This window comes from Podarcis filfolensis (genome assembly GCF_964270895.1).
Source record: "Podarcis filfolensis genome assembly, chromosome: 2".
NCBI lineage: Eukaryota > Metazoa > Chordata > Lepidosauria > Squamata > Lacertidae > Podarcis > Podarcis filfolensis.
Window position 1 is genome coordinate 60,588,610 of NC_139605.1, and position 22,955 is coordinate 60,611,564.

Consider the following 22,955-nt stretch of genomic DNA (forward strand, 5'->3'; position numbering starts at 1 on the left):
CCGTATTATGTTCAGTGATGAACAAGCCTATTCATCTGTCTTTCCTCTACATTCTCAAGCTTAATCACCTGCTATTTAGCTCAGGCTTACCCCAACTTCTCTTATTGGTTGGGAGAAAGACTCTGCAAAGTTCAAAGGGACCTTATTCTCACCAACAGAACAAACTTTCAATAAGGTTTTGGGTATCATACAGTGCCATTTTTATTACTGGCAGGTATGCAACAATTAATTAGCTAGGATATACCATGTGTTTCCCATTGTGAATTGCTACATTGGGTTACAATAATAGATTTACCATAGCTTCAACCTGTGCATAGATTTCCGATGTGAGATTGTAATGTTTGAGATTTTTCATAGAGTCAATTTCAGTGCAGTTTCTCTTGTAATTGTCCCTAGAAGGTCTATGCTCTGATTCTCCAAATTCTGCCCCTTTTCCAGTTCTCCTTATTAATAAGCTGGTGACTATTTTTTACTCCCATTGACCGTATAATTGACTGGCCTGGGCTTTCCATGCCCAGCTCTTTCCCATGTTCTTTCAGTTTCTAAGTCTGGGCCTGGCAAAAAATCCAGCTATGTTCAAGCTGCCTCATGTTTTTTGGCTGGGCCTGATTGTAAGTTCCACGAGGGTCATTTATAACCGCATCCCTTCATCTAGTATTTTTAACCCAATCAAAAGTTTTACGAACACAGTTTATCAGCGTATAAGTCTGCTTACAAACAGGGGCACAGAATGAAAAACTGATCTTGCCAATTGTTTCTGGCCAATCATCAAAAAACAGTGTACAAATGTTCCGTGGGGGTGAGGAAAGGTCTCTGAGATTGCTGCCATGACAACAATTTTATCCTTTAAGCAGGCAGCTGGCAAGCAAGGAAGTTCAAGGTCAGAAAAATTCAGTTATCTTTAACACACACAAAAAGAAAGTTCTGCTCTTGAGGCCAATGGCTCTCACACTAATTACCACCTCCAGGTTCCAGGCATTCCTGTACAGTGGCTAAATCAAATTATTATAATGTGCTTGATTAGTGGTGGTATTTACTCTGCTACATTAGAGTGTGATCTGGGTAATTATAGCTCAGATTTGATTTCCCTTGTGCCAGTGGGAGATACTCATCAGGGGAGATCCATCTAAGGGATTATATCATGGATGGGAGCAAGGAGGCAACTTTTGTTGATTCCTTATTCCTCTGGTCTCCAAAATTGTGCTCTTCGGGATGGCGCAGGTGGAGGAGGAAGTAACAAAAATCACTCTGCCCTGGGAACATCACTAATAATAATAATAATAATAATAATAATAATAATTTTATTATTTATACCCCGCCCATCTGGCTGAGTTTCCCCAGCCACTCTGGGCGGCTTCCAATCAAGTGTTAAAAACAATACAGCATTAAATATTAAAAACTTCCCTAAACAGGGCTGCCTTCAGATGTCTTTTAAAAATAAGATAGCTGCTTATTTGCTTCACATCTGAAGGGAGGGCATTCCACAGGGCGGGCACCACTACCGAGAAGGCCCTCTGTCTGGTTCCCTGTAACCTCACTTCCTGCAATGAGGGAACCACCAGAAGGCCCTCGGTGCTGGATCTCAGTGTCCGGGCTGAAGGATGGGGGTGGAGACGCTTCTTCAGGTATACTGGGCTGAGGCCATTTAGGGCTTTAAAGATCAGCACCAACACTTTGAATTGTGCTCGGAAACGTATTGAGAGCCAATGCAGATCTCTCAGGATGGGTGCTATGTGGTCTTGGCGGCCACTCCCAGTCACCAGTCAAGCTGCCACATTCTGGATTAATTGCAGTTTCCGGGTCACCTTCAAAGGTAGCCCCACGTCGAGCGCATTGCAGTAGTCCAAGCGGGAGATAACTAGAGCATGCACCACTCTGGCAAGACAGTCCACAGGCAGGTAGGGTCTCAGCCTGCATACCAGATGGAGCTGGTAGACAGCCGCCCTGGACACAGAATTACATTTTTGACATTTGCTCCATTGGATCACAAGCACTTTCATGAATGGCAGGCATCTCAGGATCCTAGCTTATGTTTTTCCTCATTTTATGAATGCTTGAGTAAAAAATAATATAAAAATAAATAAATTAAAATAAACCAGCAGGGTTTCCACAATAGCAGAAATAAATAAATGGGGGCAATTTAGAAAAGAGCATGCAAAAGTGACCCAAATCTATGCTGCTGTGAGCATGCAGATGAAGCTTCACCAGATAGAGAGAACCAAAGTGTCTTACAAAGTGAAGTTTGGGGATCACAGCCAGTTGATTTGACTCAGGAAGGGGTAGCTTAAAGAGGTTAGGGTGGCAAAGCAATAATATGAATGCCCTGTCACATCCACAAAACTGTATACAGTGCTCCACCATCAGCAAAAGCAAGCCAAACCCTAGTGTGATGCACATGTTGTATTGCTGTTTGAGACTGAGGTGTTGTCCCTGTGGTCTCTTCAACATGAGCAAACTTTCAGTCCAGACTATCATCCTGAGCTGAAAATTGCAAGCGGGCCAAGAGTGAATTTTCTTCTGCTATGGTTGGTAAATGCATCCCATTGATTTTGTTACTTTGAAAAAAGGCAGTGAGGAAAGACAGATTAGAAGTCCAAGGAGGTAGCACAACAATCTAAAATATTCCTATAGCTTGACACTTCTTTTGTTGAAGGATAAACTGCATGCCAGAGCAGGCTACAGCTATAATTAATTTTGCATTCTGTCACTCTGCTCCCACCGTCAAGTGTCTTCAAGGTACATAAACACTATAAACACTAGCTGAGCTATGATCAATGCAGCTTTGATTAAATACTTAGGGACCTTTTAATAAAAAAGACCTTTTATGAGAGGCTTACCACATTGATCATGACAGAGATATAAATAACCAAAGCAAAGAGCGGAGGAAAACAAGAGCCACAATTTGCAAGACCAGACCTACTCTCTATCCTCTCTTACCCACTGTGCAGCTAAAGGTTATTAGGATTTGTAGCAACAAGCAATCATGTTTGAGGGAAGAATGCATAATTTGTTCACGTAAAATGTTTTATTTGCAGCCTAACATCCTCTGAATATGTAGCTTTCCCTGATATAAAACTGAAAGGAATTTGCTCCCAGAAGTTCTCTTTTGCAAATGTTGATATTGGATGTATTCTCCAATATTGGATGTATTGTTGACATTTGATGTCTGATATTTTGTGTTTGGTGTTCGACAGTTGATAAACAACAGCCTGGTGCAGGGGTTGCCAACTTTGGGGGCCAGGGCAAACATCTGGAATTCTGAAGAAGTGTCATTGATATCAGTCACAAGATGGCTGCTGTGAATGTGTGGCATAAAACAAAATGGCTGCCTGTGGGCTGTGGCATAACAGAAAATGGATGCTACATCAAGGGACAGGATCAGAAAATGGTGTTGGCGTTCCTCCCCTCTCCCAAATCAGTGGGGGGGGGGGAGGGAAGCTCCTACATAAGCACTTTTACATTAGCACTACATACCACTGTGCTTGCTGTTTAGAAAGAAAGCAAAGTTGGATGTCTAATCCTAGCAACATCTAACGAAATGTGTGCATATTTAAGGGAATTTGCTCAACATAAGAGAGGCTGAGCTAGTGAGAACAGGAACCAAGCAGGAAGAGCACATAGTCTCTCGTGCATTGAGGATTTTTGAGGGAACATTTACTGAGACCTAACATGGAGGTCATTTGAAGAACTGGCAGGCATGCTGGTGCCCACAGGTGCCATGTTGGTGAGCTGGTCTAGTGAGTTGTCCACAATTAAGATGGTTTCAGAATAACCTTTCACCACAGACTGCTCAACAACTATCTTGCTGTGGAGTGAGAAGAGAGGAAACTCTGTCAAATAGTTTGATTGAAGAGAGCAGCATCACAAGAACAGGTCAGAACACATTTTCTATTTAAGCAAATTGATTAGTCTGGAAGGAAATTCTGAATATGTGCATGCTTGATGTTTTTATTGTGAAACTCAGATGCATTTTTAATGGAACAGTAATGCATATATATTATGCTCAGCCCTACCCTTTCTTGTTAATTCTGATGATGCTGGCCTTGTGGATGTAACGTAGATATACAGTATACAAGTGTGGCCCCAAAAATCATGGTACTGTGTGAGCATTATAGTTATTGCATTCCCTCCTGAGCAGATTGATAGGGTTCCCCACCCCCCAGACTGTGGTCCTTGGTATCCCTGGAAATTTCTGAAAGCTACAGCTCATTTACAGAAGCAATGAAAATGCAACAGAATGGTAAGTAAGGTTTTGATTCTCCTGAACTCTTCTTCAGGCTGGAAGTTCAGCCAACTGGGTGAGGGGAGGGAGGCGGAAACCTCTAAGACAAATTGCAGACTTTGGGGGTTCAACATCATGTCCGCCTTTTCCCTTTAACCCCACCCCACTCCACACACTTTTTACATCTAGCTCAAAGAAGTATTTTTGATAATACAATAGATTGCTCACTGTTTTGTGACACTTTCATTGGTCCTAGCCTATCCTTCTTTGACTTACAGTGACACTTCATAGCTCATCAGCAGTTCCTCAGAAAATCAGCAATAGCAAAAAAATCTTCCTTAAAAGCATCATATCCCCCATTACTCTGCTGATCTCCCCAGTGCTCTGTCCAGTATCAGGACAGCACTAGATTTGTTCTTGAAAAGCTGTTATTCTGTATCTGCTTACCTGTGAGCAAGTCCCATGGAGGTGGAGCTTACTTCAACATAGACGTGTATAGGTTTGACTCAAATGTAAGTCTTTGCTTGCAGATAAGTGAATATAGGATTGCAGCATAGGTCAGATTCTCAGTTAGTTGATGAGGTTGAGGAGGTCTGGCTGGTGCCCTGCATTGTTTGTCCTAATCCTAAAATTTGGCCCATAATACAAATGGTTGCAATTCTATAAGTCACTATGGAAAGTGTTCCCTATAGGCTGAAAGTTGAAAACTGCTAATTTAAATGTTCATGAGGCAGGTCTCAGGATCAGTCAAGAAGTAATAGCTTTCAAAATAATTCTGTATTTTCCAGTTGATATACACATGGTTTATGGAGCTTTCATTACTTTCCTGTCGGCATATTTTACTGGTCTATAATATTGGTATATTACTGGAAGTTCGTTTTTCTTCTGTTGCTGTATATATACAAAGAAACTGATATTTGCTGACATTTACCAATGAAAAACGAAGCCTTCCCAGAGTGATTACACATAAACCATGTCTACTTTAAAGTACTTTTTCTTCCTCAGAAATGTTCAAAAACAGAATGACTTTTCAAAACATGTTTTGCGCCTGATTCATGCTTTCTTTTTGAAACTCTAATTTTACCTTGGTTTGGCAGCATAACCTGAGGATTTACTATGTGTGTGATCTATGTCCCTTCCCTTATCTTATGGAAACTTGTGTTGATTTTTTTTTTTTTTTTTGAAAGACCCTTTTCTCCATTGTGTAGCTCTGAAGCTCTGGAATCTGCCTGTTTTCATAAGGCAATCCAGCTTGCTTAGCAGTTAGAAAGTCCTGCTGAAATCATTTCGTCTTCTGATTCAGTCGTAAATTCCATTTTTATGTGATGTGACCTACACAGAAAGCATTCTGTGTTTTTGTGATATCCAAAATCTTGGGATCTTCCTTAAATAGCATGTAGGGACATCATTTAAATAGCATGCAGGAACATCATTTCTTACTTTTCTTTTGGGAAGCCATCAGTTGTCCTAGCTTAATCACATTAAAATGAGTGGGAGTTGCATGATTCTGATATCTGCAGTCTCTCTTCTCATTGCATCACCCTATCATACAGTATAATGTTCATCCACTGCTTTCTCTCATTCTTAAGTTACTACACCAAAATTCTAGATAAGCAAATAGGTCTGGAAGGGGCCTGAGTACCAGATCATTGGCCCACTGGTTCACAAATACTGAGCATAGGGCTGGAAAAGCTGTGCAGTGCAAAGAACATTGATCTATGAGTTATTCTGCCCACCTGTCAAACTTGACCCATGCATGTGGGGACAGATAAAAAACTGGATACATGGATCAAAAAGGCTCTCCACCCCTAATTCAGCTTAATACTGCTTGGAAGCAGATGTCCAGTGTCTCAAGAAGAACTCTACTCCAGTCTTGCTAAGAACTTTTAATTGTAGCTGAATTTGGGTCAGTGTAAACATTCAAGGAACTCTACCGATGACCAAATAAAGTAATATTTTATGAATTTTGCTTTAACTAAACCATGTGCCCACTTACTCTCTTCCAACATCTGTTGGTTGAAACATACTCATGCTCATACACAGGCACATGCATGAAGATATACCGTATATGCATGAAGATATATATGTAATTCATTTATGTACGTGTATAAATATATGCGTGGGTGGCGCTGTGGTCTAAACCACAGAGCCTAGGGCTTGCCGATCAGAAGGTTGGCGGTTCGAATCCCCGCGACGGGGTGAGCTCCCGTTGCTCAGTCCCTGCTCCTGCTAACCTAGTAGTTCGAAAGCACGTCAGAGTGCAAGTAAATAAATAGGTACTGTTCCAGCGGGAAGGTAAACGGCGTTTCCGTGTGCTGCTCTGGTTCGCCAGAAGTGGCTTAGTCATGCTGGCCACATGACCCGGAAGCTGTACGCTGGCTCCCCCGGCCAGTAAAGCGAGATGATCGCCGCAATCCCAGAGTCATCCGCAACTGGACCTAATGGTCAGGGGTCCCTTTACCTTTATGTATATATGAAAATACACATGCAGTTCATATTCTTAAGACAGAAAAGCTTACAAATATAATCCTGAACCTTCTTACTCTGTATGTTGGTTGGCTACAACAATTTGAGTTTATGGTGACCTTCAGGGGCATCTTGAGTGTGAACCTGATGTTTGCGTCTGCTACTAGTGCCAACTGGCTATTTATCAGTTGAGGTTGTATAGTAGCATAGGTACTACGATAATGTAGCTGGGAGTGAATAGGCAGAAGTTGTTTTATACTCCCCACCTGGGTGACAACCTACTCTGGAATTGAAGTGGACTCCCTCAGGTGAAACACGGTGGAATTAACAAGTGATCCAGTGGATGTGAGGATGAGCCCTTCAGAAACAGGGAGGGTATCTTATATGTGTATGCTTTGCAGCAAACATTTGTATGTGGGTTATACTATTGTTGAGTATGAGTGCTTTATGTACAGTGGTTGGTTCATAGAGATAATTATGTATGACGTATGGTTGTAGTGGTTGGGTGGAACTGATGGTGAATGAGACTAGGTGAGTGGATGCATTAATAGTGTAATTTCTGTTGGTCAGAATTTTACATTGTGCTGCCTCTGGCTTTGTTTATGATATTGTGTCCATGTACATGGATATTGTTTATATATTTGTTTTCATGAAAATCATTTGACATTGTTTTTATTGTAATATATCTATATTGGTGGGTAGACAGATAGATTGATAGTAAGTGGTCTATTAATGAAAATGATACTAATACTAGTAATACATCCAGAATCTCTGAAAAGCTGTGCCAGATGAACAATGTATTTTCCATTCTGCAGGGGAGTAGTGGCAGCTGCTATAGCTGTTTTGGAAGAATGGGGTATTTGGGAAGTCGTGGCAAGGACAAGGTGAGTGCCACAAATAAGACCCAATGACGTAGTAAATTGGTCCTGTCTGAGAGTTCCATAGTGCCTGCCAAAGCAAACCATTTAATGGATTACATGGCTCTGTCTGACAGCCCGTAATAATCAAGAGTTTCTTCTTCTGTACATGCATCATTGACATATTATCTCCCATCTCCATTGATTTTATTGGAATGCAACTATCAGAACATCAAGAAGAGCCTGCTGGATCAGGCCACCCAATGCACAAACAACCTGCTGCTATTCACCACTCTTCCTTTAGCATATTGGCAAACATGTACGTATTTTTCGCTCTATAAGACTCACCAGACCACAAGACGCACCTAGTTTTTGGAGGAGGAAAACAAGAAAAAAAAAATATTCTGAATCTCAGAAGCCAGAACAGCTAGAGGGAAAGCAGCAATCCCTCTTGCTGTTCTGGCTTCTGGGATAGCTGCGCAGCCTGCATTCGCTCCATAAGATGCACACACATTTCCAGTTACATTTTAGGAGGGAAAAAGTGAGTCTTATAGAGCAAAAAATACGGTATTTGTTGCATTCATGCTTTACATTTTTTTAAAAAAATGCACCTGAGTTATCCATCTTTTAAAATGTAACATATTGAGATAATCCAAAAGGAAAGGAAGGAAGATGCTTGCTTCCCAACTCGCATTCAGTCAATAGTATATCCAGTAGCTATTAAGGGCTCTGTTTGCTTTGGCAATAGAAGTGCACATAATAGTTGCACTTGGTCTCCTGCGAGTCTTTGCTTCTTCCCTTTCTGCAGGAGGTCTCGGGGAAGCCTACAGTTTTCAGTTCTCTCCCTTGTTTATGCAGCCCACTTCTTCCTCTTTGGAATTCCATATCAGATTACATTTCTATGAACCAACCTACCCTTCCCACTTTTGTTCATCCAGGATATAGCTAACTGAGACAACACAACCTTCCTGCTATGTTTTCAAAATCTCGCCACACTTCTGGAAAAAGACTAACTGCGGTACTAGAGGGAAAGAAAAACAGCAATACAAAGGAGATGCCAAACGGCCTTAAATTACTCAGCAGGAGGGTGTCAGCAGCAGAGTTTGCAGGCTCTCAGTTCTTTGTCTCTTCTAGCATTCATTTTTTTTTTTGGCAGATGATCTTGACACTCCAGTGTCAGTATAATGTGGAGCCATACTGGGAATCTATTTTCCAATGATAGCAGGGAGAACTCTATGCATCAGCGAGATGTGACAAATGTGTCCATCAATATCTCCTGAACAATTCCTGCACATAATTAGTCGGGAATAAGACAGCATGACCACTGTATGTACTAAAAATCCACATTTGGAAGTTGATACGCATCAACTTTAAAATGAAGAGGCATGGGGTAATGTTAGCTGAGTGGTTAATAAACATAACAACTGGCTGTTCACCACACTTCCCAGTCATTATGCATGTTGAGATATGCTTGTTCCACAAGGCCTGTTGGAGATTATGTATATCGACGGGAAAATATCCTCTTCATAGACAGATTATGGGCACATTCCCCATGCAGCCAGGTGAATGTGCATAATTGCCAGTCATTATGCACATTAACTGCCCAATTTACATTAACACACACACACACACACACACACACACACACACACGTACATGATGCCACTTTGTTACGTAATTTCTGTGGCTACCCCTACAAAGAATTCTTTTCCAGTGTGTGAACTTTGCTTGTGCCCTTGTTTTGAGCCCTGAAGGAATATTCTCCCATGTTTTTCTCTGTGTGTTACACTGGAGAATAGAGCAAGTGCATCAATATTTATTTCTGGCATTAAAATGAGCAAGGATGGAATGCCTTTCCATTCCTGTTATTTACAGAATGTTTACCAAAAGTATTGAATATTATCACAAAAAAGCAAATAATCCATAATGTTACCACTGAAATGGCTTTTCTTACAAATCATGGGTGAATACTCAGTTTTTTCTCAGAACAATGGGGAGGGACAGAAGTTCCATAAAACGGAGAAAAGGAAATATTTACATGGGTTAAAGCAAAAAGGGCTAATAATAATAATAATAGGTGTCACTGGTAACTTTCTCTTCATGGAGTTGTATAGCAATGATTCTATTCTCTTGGTCTAGAACTTTCTGCCACCTGGAAGGGCCAAATTGGAATCATACACCTCATCAGAAAATGTTAATTATCAGCTTTGAACATTGAGGAAAAAAAGTTTCAAGGTTTTAGGTTTTAGCTTTCCTTGCTCACTCTCCTAGAAATCCCATGCCCCACACTTACAGGCGGAATGCGTAGGAACTCTAGTCATCAGCATATGCTTATGAGACACAGGACAATATACTTTATAAAATATCTAATTATTTTACCTGGGGACAAGAGCACAATGTCTCAAAAGCATGTGCTGGCAGCCAGAATTGGTTCCCTTAGACCTCCAGTAACTTTTGATATGATGAGTCATAGTTGATGGCCATCATTCTCACTGAAAAGAGACCAAAGAAGTTAAGAGGTCAGATTCCTGGAGTGTTGATTTGTTTCTGTACATCCATAAGAAGTTTATCCACCAGGAAGCATAATTCTCATTGGTATTTGGTAATATCAGCAGATATTGGCCATGTGTAAGAAAATTATTTGATGTAAATAGCTGTACTGTCATAATTTCCTTTCTTGCTGTCTATTTTGTATGTCTTAATGTCATCAGCTGCACTCTTTAGCCAGGAAATAAATTATACTGGCACAAAAGCGTCTTTTTACTGCCAATTCAAAATATTTGTTTTGCAGAGAGACAACACTTTTATGTCATCTGAAAGACAATAGCTATTTTGAATTTTAAGAAACAGTGCCCGGAAAGATGGTGGGTATTAACCTCAGAACAAATTAATATTTAGACCATTTTCTCTGGGAAAAGAATTATGATTTTTTTTTCGCCCACAACAGTAGACATTGCCTTTACTGTGAAATGAAGGAATGTGTAAGCTAGAAAAAGTAAGTGTCCTTGAAAGAAAAAGGGCACTAACTGGAGTTGCAATGTCCTGTTCTTTCATAACATTATCGCCAAACTTGAAAGACATTATCAAGGTAATCTTGCTTTGTGGCTTCTGTGTCAGACATTTCAATGACAAATTTGTGGATTGCCAAAAGCAAAGTGATGGATGAACTTCTAAAGGAAGCTATCTTCATTTGGGTCCTTCAGTCAGTAGTTCTATTTTGAGTGTGAGCTAGTGCATTTTAGTGCAAAACAGTCCTTTCTTGTGCAGCATCTAGAACTTTGATATGATCATCAGGAAGTATGATCAGGTGAGAGATGACCTAAAGTTTCAGGTGAAGTAAGGACAAGCAATGGATAATGCTCAGTGCAGCTGTACTAGAAGCTTAGATCATGTGATATCATCTGCCATGTGATATTGCTGACTGATGATATCACACGATTGAAGTTTCTAGTACAGCTGTACTGAGCAATATCCATTGCTTGTCCTCACTTCACTTGAAACTTTATGTTGGCTCTCATCTGACCATACTTCCTGATGATCATCTTAAATAGTTAGCCAAGAGTTGAAAGTCACCAACTTTATGCCTGCTTGTCAGAATGACTGCTTTCATTGCCCCGTCACTGGAATAAATGCATATGACACCAAATACACATTGAATAACTGCTACAACATTATTAATTAACTTGCTAGATCTGCAAGGAAGTAACTTCTCAATCTCCTCTTACAATGAGGGTGTCTCCATCTCTAAGGTATGGTTACCAGACGTCCCCATTTCCCGGGGACAGTCCCCGGATTTACAAATCTGTCCCCGGACAAAATCCGTCCCTGGAATGTCCCCGGATTTCATTTAATGTCCCCGGATTTATATTTAAGTGTTGTAGATTTATTAGTAGGGAATGAATGCTGCGTGATTGGTTCAACGGCACAAGACACAACATATAGGGACTTCCAGCGAGGCAAAATGGCAGGTGCCACAGCCTGAAGCAAGCCAGAGCCAACTGCACTACCAGGCTGGCTCCGGGCTGCTGAGACTGCCACTGCCACTGCTGAGGGGGAACTGGGGATGCCTGGCATGTCAACTGGGGGAACCGTTGACACCCCCCATAACCCAGATCGAGCAGGGAGTGAGAGCACCCGGCCACTTGGCTGACTGTCCAGCGGTGCTCCAGGGCTAGTAAAACCCCCGGAGCCAACACAGGGAGAAGAAGGGAAGGAGAAGGAAGAGAAAGAAAGAGGAAGGAGTAAAAAGAGGGGAGCCCCGACCTTGCCGCGCTGCTGCCACCACTGCCACTGAGGAAGAGAGGTAGAGCACAAGGAGGGCAAGGACACGTGGCTGAGCCCAGGCCCGACCCCAGCCTACTGGGGATCAGGCTGGGACCCAGAGGAAGGCTACGTGACAGTGGGGACCCAGAAGAGAAGATATTACTTCTTAATTTTTTTAAAAAATGATTTTTTAAAAATAACTTTTTTTCTCTTTTCAAAAAAAAAAGTGTCCCCGGATTCTTTGAAAAAAATCTAGTAGCCTTACTCTAAGGTGAAAGCTAGGACGGGTTACCGTCTCCTGTCAGTCCTGCACAGCAGTTGAGACCTAGCTGAGACCCTTAGTAAATGGCACTGCCTTTCTCTTTCTTCATCTTTCTCCCTAAATACCATAACTTTACAATTCTCAAAACATATTCAAGGCTTCCTTTACATTTTCATTTGTGTTGTAAGATTCCTAGGGCAGGGCACCTCCCGTTCTTGTCTGGTTATGTTACCCTGTAAAATGTCAACGGCACAGTGTGCTGTATAAATAATGAAAAATAGCAATAATATTCCAGGCATTTATGGAACAGACATAATCACCTCTCTTCCACCAAGTTGACAACTCACATGTTTATTAAGTACACGGTAAAAAAATGAAACAAATGCAATTTTGTCAATGTAGACAGCTTACACACAGAACATTTACTGTTGAATTGTCAGACTTTGACTGCATCTAGACAGCATTTTATTCTGTTTTCTTGACGTTTCCTTACCCAATAATTTCCACATTTTATGTGATCTTCCACACGATAAATTAACTGCTGGAAAGATGGTGAAATGTCGTGGAAATTTAGTGCTGATTTTTGTATTATTTGCTTCTAGAGAAAATCTGTTTGCAGCACCACTAACCCAGAAAATCATGGTAGCTTTGTGCTGTGATGTCCTGGGAGTTGTGCTTGTTTTCCAGGTGCAAAGATTCACAGTCTGACTGAGAAGTTGCCAAGTGTTATGGTGGGACACACTTGTTTTCTCCAGCGGGTAGGACCCAAACCAATGGCTTCAAGTTGCAAGAAAGGAGATTCCAACTAAAAATCAGGAAGAATTTTCTGGTGGTAAGAGCTTTTCAAAGTGAAATGGACTCCCTCAGAAGGTGACGGACTCTCCTACCTTGGAGGTTTTTGAGCAGAGGATGACTGACTATCCGTCATGAGAAAGGGGTTTTAATCATGATGAGATACTGTATGTGTTGCTACCTAATTTATTTTTGTGGAAATTACTACAAATAATAAAGAATGCCTAGAGTTAATTCTTCATTCCAAAACATTAAGGGGGATCTGAGTTATTTTTGTTCTTTCTGTTACCAGCACAGAAGGGAGCTCTTTTCCATGCAAATTGTTGACACAGGCAATCTTGCTTTCTAAGTGACCTAGAATGTCAATAAGCCATGTAAATGGAAAAAATGGAACTTTAACAAGAAGCCATTAAACTCTGTCCAGATTTGCTGAAGTGACAAACATTTTTCAAAGCTCTGCTTTAGCTTTTAGCTTCTTTTGGGACTGAGTAAATTTTTTAATGAACTGAGAACCATGTGGCAATCAATGCTAGACAAACAACACCCAGGTTTACGTTAATCAATAACTGCAATGGACACAGCTACTTACTGTATGTTTGCAGAAGACGCACTTGTGCATTTGCCCAGCCTGGATGCAAGCCAGATTTGTTGCTTTCCAGTGTAAGATTCAGCTTTAATCTTACAAGCTAAGCAAAAATCGTCCAAGCCTACATAAAACATACGAAGGCATGTAAACTGAATCAAGGAGCAAATGTGGACTAAGGTTTAAAAACCAGGAAAACTTAATGCAGACATAAAGAAAAGACACTCTTGGCATATAAATAGTAAATCTAAATTAATTAAATAATTAAATAATAAGCCATTTCAGGATACAGGTATTTGTGGTAGGAATTTAGGGATGGACAAGCGTCTTAGGTTCTCTCAGTTTCTGGGCTTAAATTCAGTTCACCCAATTTCTGCACCAGATTGCATTTTTAAAAAATCTGCATTAAATTTTGCAGTCATTTTTGTGTACACTTTTCATAACATATATCAGGGGAATGCATAGGCTCCAAATATTACCTTAAATGTGTTTCTGTGAGGTTATTATTTTTTCTGATTGGTTTCCAAGTTGGTCTCCCTGTTTTGTTTTTCGGGTAGCAAGCTGCTCTGTATAAGACAAAGTTTTCCATTCAAAGCAATGGGGGGGAATCTAAAAATAGCTAAAATATCCAGATGAAGGTGACGGATTATATGGAATTGGCGGAAATGACTGGCAGAATCCGAGACCTGGGAGAAGAGTTGGTGGAAGAAGACTGGAAGAAATTTAAAGACTATCTTCAGAAATACTGTAAAATTAATGAATGTTAAAATGATGTTGGATTGAAAATAAGTGGCATTAGCAACAAAGTTAATAAGAATATGAAAAAATGAATTGATAATGGATGAAAATATAGAGTTATAATATGTTAAGATACAGAGTTAAGATAAACGAAAGAGGGTAAGGATTTGCTGATTTGATTATTTAAATGGGAATACAAAAAGGGGAGGTGTGAGGAGGCCAAGGAAATAAGCTAATGAGTTCAAAGTTACAAAAAACGGATTTGTTTTTAATTCTTTTTTAGCGATTTGTCTTTTGTCTTTTGTATTTTTATTCCTCTTTTTTCTTTTTCATGTATTTTTCTATGTTCTCTTTTTTGTATCTTTTTCTTTTTATATGACCTTTTTTCATTTTGTAAACTTATGTTTTTGTAAAACTTCAATAAATATCTTTAAAATAAAATAACAAAAATAGCTAAAATATTTCCCCCTTTTGGCCAAATTGGGTGACGTTTACAGGCTGAGGAGGCCCTCCCAAGTGGACTTTCTTTCAAATTGCAAACAAGTAGGTGCAAGGTTTTGTTTTGTTTTGGTGCAACAAATAAAAGGATTCACATATCTCTTCTGAAGGGCATGTATTCTTCTCTGTACATTTTTTAAAAACTGCAGTTTCATACTTACCAAGCTCCCTAGCTTCATTTGGGAGCCTGCATCCTCCAATAGGCCTTTGATAGGTTTTACAATGTGAAGTTGTCCAAAATGGCTTGTGGAGTTGTTTAAAGCAGGATGATTATTTTTAAAACTTAGTTGAAGCTTCTAACTTGAAGCCCTCCCATCAGATGTCAAAGAAATCAACAACTGTCTGACATTTAGAAGACATCTGAAGGCAGCCCTGTTTAGGGAAGTTTTTAATGACTGATGTTTTAATGTATTTTTAATCTTTTGTTGGAAGCTGCCCAGAGTGGCTGGAGAAACCCAGCCAAATGGGTGGGGTATAAATAAATTATTTTTATTTTTATTATTAATTTTATTTTAAAAATCATCTACTGATGTGTTTTAACAAAAACAAACAAATAAATCAGAGCTCCACGGGCACCTTCCATGGGCCATATTGCAAAAGTGAGTGGTGCTGTTCATCTGTCAATCATCTGACATTACAAAAAATGGTATGGCTACATGTCATATGGCAACAGAAAGAAGAGGAGCCAGGACTGAATACAGGCCTCAGGCCTTACATGTACTACTAGCCTACTGCCTGAAAATGGGATATGATCTGTTACGATAACAATATTTGCCTCCTATTGGCCATGAGGAAGACCTATACAATTAGAGCTTTCCTTTTGCTACATCAGCTTCCAGTGCCAAAGAGGCAAGTCACTCATCATTTTTCAAGTGGCTTGCCTCTTCAGAAATGGAAGCTGCTGCAAAGGAATATGCAAAGAAACTCCATCTTGTATGAATTGCTTCTACATAAATGACTTCTTTGGATCACAGTCCTGGCTTGCAGTTTACAAATACAGCTTTGCTTTCATTTATCCCCTGAGAGGCCTAAATCATGTTACTTTTCTGCAGGGAAAGAACTGCCTGCGGTGACTGAGTGGGAAGGCGTTCTTCTGCACTTGCTTAAAGATTACTTGAGTAGGAAAGAACAGACCTATCACCCCCTCAGAAAAAGGAGGGCGCTCATTTCTTTTCAGAACTCAACTTTTGCATTTGTTATCTGTCTTTTCTTTTCTCCAAGTGTGCTTCAGCCTTTGAGTGGTCTTTACTGAAGACAAATAACAATGTGCTGCTGATGAGGAAAGGGAAAAGAAAAAAGAGTTATATGCATAATGTAAGAATTTTGTTGTCTGCATTAAAAAGACTCCTACAAATCAATCTACCACTAAATGAAAACAAAGCTAAAAAGAGAATATAACAAATACATTGTGTTTATATAAAATCTTTTTTTTGGGGGGAGTGGTAATTTTGTTGCCAGAGGTACAGTAGTGAATGATACCCACAAGTGCATAGTACACCTAAATATTCACCAAATTTGCATTAAAAGAGCTTTTTTTCTGATCAGTATCTATACCAAACATCATCTACACAATTTTTGTGCTGGCCTACTCTCCTTATGTGGCCAAAGATTTGTTGTTGTTGTTAGTTTGTTTTTGCACTGGGACAAACCCAAAGAACTGAAGTGAGGTCAGAACTGAATAAATCTGCTATAAGGCACAGAATAGCCTATGGGATTGTTTATTCTCCTCCATCCCATTTTCGCACACTGTATTTACCTATGAGGAATTAGTTGTGCAGCCTGATCCTATGTCTATGTGGGAGGCTCAGGAGGAATGGCTAGGAAGAGAAGATTGAGGAGCTGCGATCCTTGCCTCAGAGCATCTGTTGCCTGAGGCAACTGTCACCCTTTCCCAGAGAAGATGAAATCTCAGAGGTGCACAATACAAGGTTTATTTGGGTTCTGCTTCTCATATGCTCTTGTTTTCTTAAGTTCTGTTCTGCTTCCCACCATCCCACCATCCAAAGTTTTGACTTCACATTATACAGTGGTACCTTGGGTTACACACGCTTCAGGTTACATACACTTCAGGTTACAGACTCCGCTAACCCAGAAATAGTGCTTCAGGTTAAGAACTTTGCTTCAGGATGAGAACAGAAATCGTGCTCCGGCGGCGCAGCAGCAGCAGGAGGCCCCATTAGCTAAAGTGGTGCTTCAGGTTAAGAACAGTTTCAGGTTAAGAACAGACCTCCGGAACGAATTAAGTACTTAACCTGAGGTACTACTGTACATACAAAATCTTCAAATAACCCAAAATATTTACACCACATGATAAGCAAAAACAAATTATCCTTTAACCAAAATATTTATTTCCATTTTTCAAGCGGAACCCTAAATCTCCAATGATACATGATTTTTGAGTATTCACACAGCTAAGTGTTTACTGCACCAGAACACAGTAAATAACACTTAAGAATGCTGCTTTTAATATACACACAGTGATCAGCGAATGAATGCAGTGCCAGCCAGACATATTAAGTGCAATCAACTCTAGAGTAATTTCCAGGAGAAACTGACGGTATGAAAAAATGGCGTTGCAGACTTGATGCTGGATTTGTCAAGAAGCACAGCGGCTCCTGCTCATAATGCTCTCTCAGCGGCACATCACCCGCATTAGCATAAAGTACCTGACGTACGAATCTGCTTTATGGATTTACATCTTGATGTGGCAAGAGTTCAGAGAATATTTTCAGGTTCTCCAGCCCCTAACATGGATGTTAAATATCCCTAGCAACTAATTTCCTCAAACAGCATTAATGCATCCTTTACAAAATCCTTATGCATTTTTAAAGTTCTTATGGGCACTTATTATACAGTCTTTGTAACCCTACTCAGTGCCAAATTTCAACCGGTGCACATGCCACTGTCATACCGTACTAGGAATGTCTATGAGAAGCTTGTGTCATGCCTTGAAACCATGGGGCTAATTTTGATGGTTCAGTGTTCCTCTGCACAGAGCAGGAATGGTTTGCCCAGTGGGATGGAGCCACAGCAATAGCCTTCTGACAGTGGTTCCTCTACCACTTACTGAGAACAGGAGGGACCAGGTGATGAGGGGTTGAGGCATCAGATTGGCTCCGCTAGTGCACCCATGGAGCCCTGACCTTGCTCCTCCGCCCTCCCAGTAAGCAGCAGCAATAGTGCCTCGAGGAGGTTATTCCTATCCCATTGGGTGAGCCACTCCAGGTGCAGAGCTTTGGCACTCTAGGCAGCTCAGGAATGCAGGCATATGGTGGCAGTCACCTGCTTTTAGCAGCCACTCCCTGGTAGCCCTTTAGCATCAATGTGGTGGCAGCATATATATTTTTACTCAGCAGTGGCTAGACCAAGGGAAATTCTGGACCAGAATTTGCTTCCTCCATGCAATTGCATCTCTAGGGATGTTCAGTAGAGGCAATAAACAAACAAACAAACAAACTAGTGAAAGTACTCATGTTCTATTGTCTGTTTTGGGAGAAATCCACAATGTTTCAGCATCACCACAGCCAAGTCTTTAATTATTGGGGTTTTGGGATTAAGGGATATGTCGTGGGTGAACTTAAGCCCAACCTTTTCCCCCCAAAGCAGTGCAGCTTTCAGCTCCTTAGATCCCAGGAATCAATACCTTAAATCTATATGTGGATTGCAAACAAGTTCCTCGAGCTAATTTATTACAGCATTCTAGACTGATAGCAAATACTGCACAGTGTGTAGCTGAGCAACAATACATCCAAATGAACAGACATGATTGATCCGTTAAGCCACAGGTTACTTTGCTGAGAACCTTTGGAATGTAGCAGGTGAGACAAAGTAAGGCATTCATGCCTTTTTAAAATCAGGTTGTGGGCATAATGGATGCACACACATTGCATGTGTGTATACATGGGGTAAGAGTGCAGCATATACTCAGAAGTCATTACTTTTAAAAATGTGCATTAATTTTAAAAATAAAAATAAAACAAATGCACTCTATCTGTTTCATTGATTTCACTCATATAAATGAATGGGCATTCAAACAAATGAGTTCCAAATGAAAACCTATTCTCTCTCATTCCTTTCTCATTTGTTTAATTCCCTTCAATTGGAGTCCCACTAGAACAGCTTGTACAGGTCACATAAAGGTTACTAGAAGGAAGGAAGAGAGGCTGTTAGTGTTTCTGTTTAAATTGCCTTTAAAATGGATAAACTTTATCCAATCTATCTGGAATTTGGCAAGTCCAGTCCCTTTTAGGGTTAGTAGATTGCCTGACAGAATCATACTAACTGGATGGAAAACACCAAAGTAACAGGCAGCAAAAGATTGGTTTGGTCTCATGTTGAGACTATAATAAAAATGAAAATTTGTTCCAAATCAGTTGTGAAGGTGAATGGAAAGCAAACAAATGAATAGTGAAACTTTTCATTAAACAACCAGCATTTTTTTCTTGCACATCCATATTAAATTTAATAGTAGTCAATACCAAAAAAAAAATGTTTCTGATGCATAGTATTTTGAATTTACAGTGGATTGATCAGACAGTGCATACTGAATCATGTTTCCTCTAGTCTTGTGGCTTTACTTGCTTATTGTTATTAGGGACTAACTGTGACAGCTTGTGATCACATTCCTTAACACCTCATCCATAGGTGCAATTGAGAAACCAAGAAAGCCTTTTGTGTCATTCTGAACAAAAATGCTGGATTCAGTGGCCATAATCCATAGAGGTCCATAACTGAGAAAGGTAGGGCAGATGACAGCTGCTCAAATGGTTTCCAATGGTCTTCCGATATTAGCTGGTGTGCATTGGTTGATATTTTCAACAGTATCTCCTTCAGAATTGTTAATGATGGAAATGTGCTTTGAGAAAAAGAGGAGGAGCCATATATACCATCTTAAGTTTTTTGGAGGAAAGGATAGGAATGCAACAAGTAAATAATAAAACAAACATGAAAGCCAATGGTGACCAACCAGACAAGAATCCAGAACTACTCCCTCCCATTCTGAAAGCATTCTCCTAGTAACATATTACGAAGTAGTGAATACTTATAAGACTGGTGCTTAAGGTGCAATGGTATGTAAACTACATTGTCCCATGTCCAACACACAATATAAAATTGGAACTGACTGTGATATACATTCTGATACTGTTCTGCTTTTGTAAAAAAAAAATGCAGAAAGAATTATATTTATTATCTTATATAAGAGTTTTGGATGAAGAGGTCCCTACCCCCCTTTTCTGGGATGCAGGTGGCGCTGTGGGTTAAACCACGGAGCCTAGGACTTGCCGATCAGAAGGTCGGCAGTTCAAATCCCCGCGACGGGGTGAGCGCCCGCTCAGTCCCAGCTCCTGCCAACCTAGCAGTTCGAAAGCACATCAAAGTGCAAGTAGATAAATAGGGACCGCTCCGGCGGGAAGGTAAACGGCGTTTCCGTGTGCTGCTCTGGTTCACTAGAAGTGGCTTAGTCATGCTGGGCACATGACTCCCTCGGCCAATAAAGTGAGATGAGCACCACAACCCCAGAGCCGGTCACGACTGGACCTCCTAATGGTCAGGGGTCCCTTTACCTTTACCTTTACTCCCCTTTTCTATATTGTAACCTACTATGGGGATGAGTTTAACAAAGTCACTCAACAATTTTTTTCCTTAAGACTCATTTTTTCTTGAAGTGTGATGAATACAAATTTTAATGATTCCATCAGAACAGCAAATGAAATTGATATACATAGATTAAAAGAAAAAGAAATCAACACTCAAGGAGTTTGAAGACAAAACCACTTTAAAAAATGAATGAAGCAATTCATTTAAGAATAAATAAATATGGAGAAGAGAAGAAAATAAAGTACTTAAATGCAAATATCAGAAAATCAAACCAGTAAATAACTAAGGTTGCAATCCTACCTGGAATTAAACCCCACTGAGCTCAGTAGGGCCTATTTCTGAGCAGACACACATAGGACTGCACTGTAAAATTAATGTGCAGTCATTCCAATTAGACATGCTCTTCCATACCCAAAATGAAAATAATCACAAATGATTCATTAGCACACATGAAGAAGTGAGTGAGAGGTTTGAGCAAGCTCTAATTTAATAGAGATTTCAGGATGATTCACTGAACAGATGAAAAGGGGTGTGAAGGTCATTCATATCCGGTGCCTAAAGAAACTTTTATTGGAAATAAGTGTCATCGTTCTGGTACAGTAGCTAGAGTTTGGGATTCAGATATGAATCTCTAGGTTCAAAATCCTGTTTGATTATTGAGCATACCAGGTAGGCAGTGAACCCTGGAAATCCTCTGGGCACTCTGCGCCCACACTCATGCACTATAGTCTCTGAGCTTCGAAACAGAAGCAAACCAATATCAAACTGCCCTTTTATGCAAAGTTGCAGCATCTTTTCTTTGAAGTGGGTGCAGGAAGAAAATGACTTCTGCGCAGGATTCTTAGAACGGAGGTGGTATTTCCCTGGAACACTGTCAGACTGTTAGCAGAAATTACGGCTTGTCAAATATAGACATGGTGATTTGAAATAATTGCACAAAAGGTCAGATTAGGAAGTCACAGAAGATATTACTCATCAGTCAAGGCATTTGCCTTTCACGGTTTGTATCATCTGAAAGCTGGCAAGGGTGTGTGAGAAACTATTCCAACTGGTCCCCGTCATCAGATCCTAAGCAATATAAAGCCAATGCATTATTTGGATCTGTGCATCTTTCATCAAACTGCAAATAATTTTCTACACCTGGGTATAACAGAGTTGACTTTTTGAACGGGGAAGTGTAGACGAGAACTGGATGGTACAAACAGTCACATGGAAGAGGCGGACAAACTGGCCACAGCTGACAATAGGAATTGCATATTCTAATTTGCTCTAGAGCAGGGGTGGAGGAAGGGGGTGCGGGGGGGTGCATCCGCCCTGGGTGTCACCCTGAGGGGAGGTGACAAAATGGCTGGCGGCACTCACCGCAGGGCCTACAGCGCACCCGAGCCACGTGTCTCGGGTGCCCGCAGGCTCCACGCTGTCCGCCCACTGCCTTCCCCCCCAGCTGCAGGGCGGCTGAGGCCCAGACACATGCATCGTCTGTATTGGGCGCTGCATGTGCTATCCATATGGGCACCGCATGTGCCCATTTTGGGCACCACGTGCACTGTACATATTGGGCTTGGCACGCACCATCCTTGCATCCATATTGTGCGCCGCCAGGAAGGTTCGCCCCGTTCCCATGGGCGGTTCGTCAAGGAAACGGGTGATAACCAAGTCTTTTTAAAGTCATTCTCTTCTCTTCAGAATAAGGTATCTCCCCCCCCCCAAAAAAAAAACCCAAGTCCAACAGCCTGAAAAAATGGATTGGTGAATGAAATGCATCAGATAGTATTTCATTCTCACAAAACCAGCCCTGTAGATGAGATGCCCCATTGAGATGGCATCTGGGCAGCCACTGTGGGGACATAGACCCACATAAGCCTAGTGAGTTTGTGTAAAGTTGACTAAAACCATACTTTTATTTTATTTTTCTTGGATGCAGCAGTTGGGTTTATTTGTGAGTATCTCTTGAATGTAATATTCTGTCGTAATAATAGGGTGAAGGGGAGAGTTCCCTGTGGCTCAGGATCCGTCTGCCTCAGAAAATGTGTCTAGTCAGCCAGGTTCAATGAATTCTGGAAAATATATATATATAACTTTTCCCACTAAGCAGAAGATGCCGTGTCTATTTCTATTCAGATATAGGGAGCTGGTGATGGAATAGAGTGATACAGATGTCCCAAGTAATATGTGAACAAACCGTTCACCTAAATATTGAGAAAGATTTGGAAAACTCAGAAGAAATTATTCAAATCAGATATGACAATGTGAACAAGCTCCCAAGTGAGTGGATTATCATGGAATACTCAAATGGAGTTTGGACATGTTAAAAACCAGACTGTCTTCTTGCTGGCTGCCACAATATTTTGCTGCTAGGTCTTCATATTGGTGCACAGAAGAAAGGGCATGGCATGGCAGAGACTAGGTGAATATCTAGTCTTCTTTATGCCTCTGCATAGACTGGTGATGATGCACCTGAGCAGTTAAATTGTTCACAAATCAGGTAAATAAAGCATCCCGATTAATTAACAACTGGGAAAGCACACACACACACACAAACCACCAGCTTTTAATACTTTTATTTCTTCCTAAAGGATATGGATTTGTTTAGTTTTTTGGGGGGTTATAATAATTTTTATTAGTTTTCAGTTACAATCCAATAATAACTTCATTATAACAATACCAATTTATAAT